The following is a 7,022-nucleotide window of genomic DNA, read 5'->3' on the forward strand; positions in this document are numbered from 1 at the left end:
TTTGATAGTCTGGTCCTAGCGTCGTCACTACTTCGCCAAGGTTAGGCTAGGCACTTACCAGCACATGGGGTCAGTTGTGCTGATACTACACTCTGCACTCTTTTGTGTATATCCCAGTGTTGTAGACTTCGTACCGTAGTGAGGTTGCTGCCTTCAGTCCAGCAGGCGACCCAAGGTAGTCCTGCAGGCGTTCGCGGGCCTTGGCATCACCTCCTATCTTTCCTTTATCCTGTTTCCTTTACTTATTTCAGAAACAATGTATCTTTTATCTTTTGGACTTTGTATGTTGTATTCTTAGACCGTCAATGAAACTGTGACACCAAATTTTGGGTAGAGTTGTATTTAGACTTCCGCAGTTTGTATTAGGATAAATTTTTAGATTTTGTCTTCCGCTTAATTATTTCCACTATTTGCATGATATCTACTCATCATTGTTAATGGTTTAAAACTAGAAAAGGTTAAGTAATTAGAATAATTTGGCTTGCCTAGATTTCACCAGTAGGCGCCATCACGACTCCCAAGGGTGGGAAATCCGGGTCGTGACATTAAATTAGTAGAGACTTACATTACGGGCAAGCCTATGGTACGAGCTTTGGGGGCACATGAGTTTCTTTGCGAGAGTGAGTGAATTCTTTCATTCTATGAGTCCTTAAATTACTTGAATTCATATTTGAGTGTGCGGACTGATTACTCTCTTTGTTTTGTTGGTGAGGGCACATGTTTTACAACAGATTGGCAAGGAACTCGTATCTTTAGTTTGCACAAGAAGCGAGTCAAAAAGAGGAATATAGTGAAGTCAATTTTTGAGGCTAGGATGTTAGAAGAGTCACACAAATATTTTAAATAGTCTTGACATTGGTCTAAAAATAAGGAAAGTATGAAGAGTCCTTATGCCGGGTTCTAAGCATTGATATAAACCATTGTCATTGGTGTGATGCTTGAGTATGTTTTGAAAGGTATTTCTTGCCTATGCGTTTAATATTAAGTTGCTCGAGGAGGAGCAAGAGTTTAAGTGTGGTGGTGATAAATGATGAAAAGTGCATATTTTTGAGTATGTTTGCATATTAATTCTTGTGTGAGTCGCGGGATATTACATGATATTTGAAGTGAATTATACTCATTACGTATTTCTTATTTGTAGGAGTGAGCTTGAATGATAATGAAGCAAAAGAAATCAAATTATTGCAAAAAGGAGAAAAATTGAAGGATTGGGAGCTCGTCTATTCTCGTGCGTGGCACAAAAATGGACGCGAAAAAGGAGAAAAGTAAAGGCAAAAAATAGCGAAGCGAAGCAAAGGCACGGATCGCTTCGCGAAATGGAATAATTTCAAAAGCTGAATTCGCGTAAAAAACCAAGCGTTGCGCGAAGGCAGATGCAGATTTCAACTTCTCCCATCTGAATTTGGATTGAAAATTTCGCCCCTCATCAACCCTAAGTGATATAAATACATCCTAAAACAAAACTTTTGGAGGAGTATTCACTACTTTAGGGTTACACAATACCCTTGAAGGCAAGAATACACTAGGAGCAAGGAGGAAGATTCAACCACGAGTTTTTCCTTTCTTCTTCCTGTTTTCTATTATTTGTTATGAATTTTAGTATTGTATTTTCAAATACTACTATGAGTAGCTAATGTATTAATTAGGGTTTTGATGGAACCTTTTAGAGGATGAATTCTTGTTAAGTTTAAATATGATTTAGCCTTTTAATTTCTTTACTTGTTCAACTACGTGCTTATTTCTATTGATTGAATGGTCATCAATTGAGTATGCCTATTTATTATGTATTGCTTGGGAAAGGGTACATATTTAGGTCATTGTTGAACAACGCCACTCTTAACGTATATGAGGAATCGATACGGCAGGTTTAAAGGTGGGTTTAGGAATAACAAAGCCTTGATGTGGTGTCACGACCCAGATTTCTCAACCTCGGGAGTCGTGATGGCGCCTACTAGTAAAATCTAGGCAAGCCAATAATTCCAATTTAATTACCCTTTTTAAGTCTTTAAGTCCTTATAATTTCAAAACAACATATCAAAACAGCGGAAACAATGATATCAATAACAAAGCGGAAGACAAAACCTGATAATTTAACTTAGTACAAACTGCGGGAGTCTAAATACAACTCTACCCAGAATTTGGTGTCACAATTTCATAGATTGTCTAAGAATACTACAAATAAAGTCGGAAGAAAAAACACGAATCTATCTCGGAATAAGTAAAAACAGAAAGGAAATGATATAAGGAGACGCCAAGGCTCTCAGACACCTGTAGGACTACTTCGGGTCACCTGTTGGACTGAAGGCAGCAACCTCACTACGGTCTAAATGCTCCGGTACCAGTATCTGCACATAGTGCAGAGTGTAGTATCAGCTCAACCGACCCCATGTGCTGGTAAGTGCCTAGCTTAACCTCGACGAAGTAGTGACGAGGCTAGGACCAGACTACCTAATAAACCTGTGCAGTTAAATCATATACAGCGAAAAATAAAAGTAGAAAATCACAATAAAGATGGGAGGGGGAATAACATGCTGCGGGGAGTATTGGATAACAACAGAATACCAAAGAGGAATGTAAAGAAACTAATATTCAAATACTAACAGAATAAGAAAAACAAGCACAGTATTCACTTTCATCTCTTTCTTGTTGCAGGCGTGCAACCTGATCCCATTTCAATTATTCCTATGGCGGCGTGCCACACGATCCCATTTCATATATCTTGTTGTAGGCTTGCAACCCGCTCCCATTTCATATATCTCGTTGCAGGCTTGCAACCCGCTCCCATTTCATATGTCATTGTGGCGGCGTGCCACCCGCGCCCATTTACAAATCAACATCAATCACAAAAGAATCTCGGCAAGGGCACAAAAGTACACAACAATATCCCGTCAAGGGAGACAATATCGTAAACAATAACATCCCGGCATGGGAAACAATATTATAAACCATAACATCCCGGCAAGGGAACCAACAATGATAATCAACATTTTAGGCATGAACAAATCACAACGGAGTCTCAACAATTACAATACGAGACTCACGGGCATGCTTGACACCGACGTATAGATACTCGTCACCATGTCTATCGTACTCTACAATTAACACATAGAAAATAAGACACGACTCCTAATCTCTCAAGCTAAGGTTAGACCAAACACTTAACTCAAACATCCACGACCAACTCAAGTCTCAAACACCGCTTTTCCTTTAGAATTCGCCTCCAAATTACTTGTATCTAGTCCAAATTAATTTAATAACAACAATAAATGCTAAAGAATTCATACCCAATGCTTAGTTATAGGTTTTCTATCATTTTCCCCAAAAATTCAAAAATCGACCCCAGGCCCACTTGGTCGAAACTCGAGTTTCAGACCAAAACCCGATCACTCATTCACCCACGAGCCCAAATATGCAATTAGTTTCGAAATTGGACTCCAAAACGAGGTCTAAATCCCAATTAATCAAAAAGCCCTAACTCTACCCAAATTCCTAATTTCGACCATAAAAACCCTATATTTTTGGATGAAAATTGATGAAATGCAATGGGAAATCGAAAGAAAAAGGTTTAGAATCATATACCAATGCTTTGGGGAAGATCTTGTTCTTTGAAAATCACCTCAATGCCCTCTAGTTTTGAAAATATGAAGTTATGGACTAAATCCCAATTTTGCTACTATTTTAAAAATGACTGGGCAGGCCTTCATCGCGTTCCCGATGGGCCTGTCACGTTTGCGATGGGTCAGGCCCAGATGACCATCGCGTTCACGTACAAAGGCTCGTGTTCGCAGAGCTTCAGCACCCTGAGCCTTCGCGGTTAGGTGGCCGCGTTCGTGTAGAACAAATTTGAAACCCCTCCCCCATGCCACTAACCCTACGCGTTCATGAGGGCCTGAATGCGTTCGCGAAGGGTAACTCCCCCACAACTTCGCATTCGCGTCCTAAGCTCCATGTTCGTGAAGAACAACTGGCACTTGAGGAAGTTTACCTTACACGTTCGCAATTGGACCCACGCGAACGCGAAGAACAAAACCTCTGTGCACCTGAGATAGCAAAACCTTCAACTTTTCTAAGTGTAAAAACATCCTGAAACCCATCTGAAACTCACCCAAGCCCTCGGGGCTCCTAGCCAAACATGCATACTAACCTAAAAACATCATATGTACTTATCCATGCGATCAAATCGCCAAATTAACACCCATACCTATGAATTTAGCATCAAAATCAAAGAAAATCTCATGAACTTTCAAAGTTTCAAATTTTACAACTAAGGTTCGAAATCATGTCATTTCAAGTCCATTTCTCACCAAATTTTACAGGCCCAACTTAAATCATATATAAGACATGTACTGGGCTCCAGAACTAAATACGGTCCTGATACCATCAAATTCAATTACATTCAAATTTCTAAAAACTCTAAAAAATTTAGTTAAACAATTTTCTTCAAAAATTCATTTCTCGGGCTTGGGACCTCGGAATTCGATTTCGGGCATATGCCCAAGTCTCATATTTTCCTACGGACCCTCTGAGATCGTCAAATCATAGGTCCGGGTCCGTTTACCAAAAATATTTACCAAAGTCAACCTAATGGCTTTCCATATACACGTCTAGACTGCGTACACAAATCGAGGTAACACAAAAAGGAGGTTTTAATGACTTAGAACACAGAATTTAGTTATAAAATAAGTGATGACCTTTTGGGTCATCACATTCTCCACCTCTAAAACATTTGTTTGTCCTCGAATGGACATAAGAAGGAAGTACCTGAGTCGGAGAAAAGATGGGGATAACGGCTCCGCATACCGGACTCGGACTCCCAGGTCGATGCCTCAACAGGATGACCTCTCCACGGAACACGAACAGAAGGGAAACTCTTCGATCTCAACTGACGAACCTGCCGGTCTAGAATAGCTATTGGCTCCTCCTCATATGACAAGTCCTTGTCCAACTGGAAAGTGCTGAAGTCTAACACGTAGGATGGATTGCCGAGATACTTCCTAAGCATGGACACATGAAACAATGGATGCACGGCTGATAAGCTCGGCGGCAACGCAAGTCTGTAAGCCACCTCTCCCACTCGATTAAGAATCTCAAAAGGACTAATGAACCTAGGTCTAAGCTTGACCCTCTTCCCAAATCTCAGCATGCCCTTCATGGGCGACACCCGAAGTAATACCCGCTCGCCGACCATGAATGTCACATCACAAACCTTACGGTCGGCATAACTCTTTTGCCTGGACTGAGCTGTACGAAGCCTATCCTGAATGATCCTAACCTTGTCCAAGGCATCCTGGACTAGATCCGTACCCAACAATCGAGCCTCTCATAGCTCAAACCATCCAACCGACGACCGACACCGCTTACTATACAAAGCCTTATAAGGAGCCATCTGGATGCTCGACTAGTAGCTATTGTTGTAGGCAAACTCCGGTAAAGGCAAAAATTGATCCCACGAGCCTCCAAAGTCAATAACACAAGCTCGGAGCATATCCTCCAAAATCTGAATGGTACGATCGGATTGCCCGTCCGTCTATGGATGAAATGTTGTGCTCAACTTGAACCGTGCGCCCAACTCACGTTGAACTACTCTCCAAAAATGTAAGGTAAACTGAGTACCTCGATCCAAAATGATAGACATGGTCACACCATGAAGACGAACAATCTCGCGGATATAGATCTCAGCTAACCTTTCAAAAGAATAGGAGACTACCACATGGATGAAATGTGCTGACTTGGTCAGCCTATCAACAATAACCCACACTGCATCAAACTTCCTTTGAGTCCGTGGGCGTCCAACAACAAAGTACATAGTGATGCGCTCTCACTTCCACTCGGAAAGTTTAATCCTCTAAAACAAACCACCAGGTCTCTGACGCTCGTACTTTACCTGCTGACAGTTTAAACACCGAGCCATATACGCAACAGATTCTGATACATCTTAGTGGTGCCCGGATGAATAGAGTACCAGGAACTATAGGCCTCCTGTAAAATCAACTCTTGGAGCCCATCCACATTAGGCATACAAACTCGACCCTACAGCCTCAAAACTCCATCATCATCTAATGTAACCTCTTGGCACCACCGTGCACCACCGTGTCTCTAAGGACACACAAATGAGGACCATCATATTGCCGATCTCGGATACGCTCCAATAAAGAAGAACGAGCGACTATGCAAGCTAATACACAACTAGGCTCAGAAACATCCAACCTCACGAACCGATTGGCCAAAGCCTGAACATCCAAAGCAAGTGGTCTCTCACCGACCAGAATATATGCAAGATTGCCCATATTGGCCGACTTCCTACTCAAAGCATCGGCCACCACATTGGCCTTTCCCGGATGGTATAAGATGGTGATATCATAGTCTTTCAATAGCTCCAACCACCCTCTCTGCCTCAAATATAGCTCCTTCTGCTTGAACAACTACTGTAGACTCTTGTGATCCGTGAACACCTCACATGCCACGCTATACAGATAATGCCTCCAAATCTTTAATGCGTGAACAATGACTGCTAACTCCAAATCATGAACCTGATAGTTCTTCTCATGAATCTTCAACTGATGTGAAACATAAGCAATGACCTTGCCATCTTGCATTAACACCACACCAAGTCAAATACGAGATGCGTCACAATAAATTGTATATGGTTCTGAACCTGTGGGCAAAACCAACACTAGCGTCGTATTCAAAGCTATATTGAGTTTCTGAAAGCTCGCCTCTCACTCGTCTAACCACCTCAACTGGGCACCTTCTGAGTCAATCTGGTCATAGGGGATGCTATAGATGAAAACCCCTCTACAAACCGACGGTAGTAGCCTACCAAACCCAAGAAACTCCAGATATTTGTAGCTGATGCGGGTCTAGGCCAGTTGTTGACTACCTCTATCTTCTTTAGATCTACCTGAATACCCTCTATGATACAACATGACCCAAGAATGCAACCGAACTCAACCAGAACTCACACTTCGAAAACTTAGCATAGAATTGATTATCTCTCAAAGTCTGAAAAACCACTCTCAGAT

The sequence above is a fragment of the Nicotiana tabacum genome, chromosome 20 (genome assembly GCF_000715075.1).
Source record: "Nicotiana tabacum cultivar K326 chromosome 20, ASM71507v2, whole genome shotgun sequence".
Lineage (NCBI taxonomy): Eukaryota > Viridiplantae > Streptophyta > Magnoliopsida > Solanales > Solanaceae > Nicotiana > Nicotiana tabacum.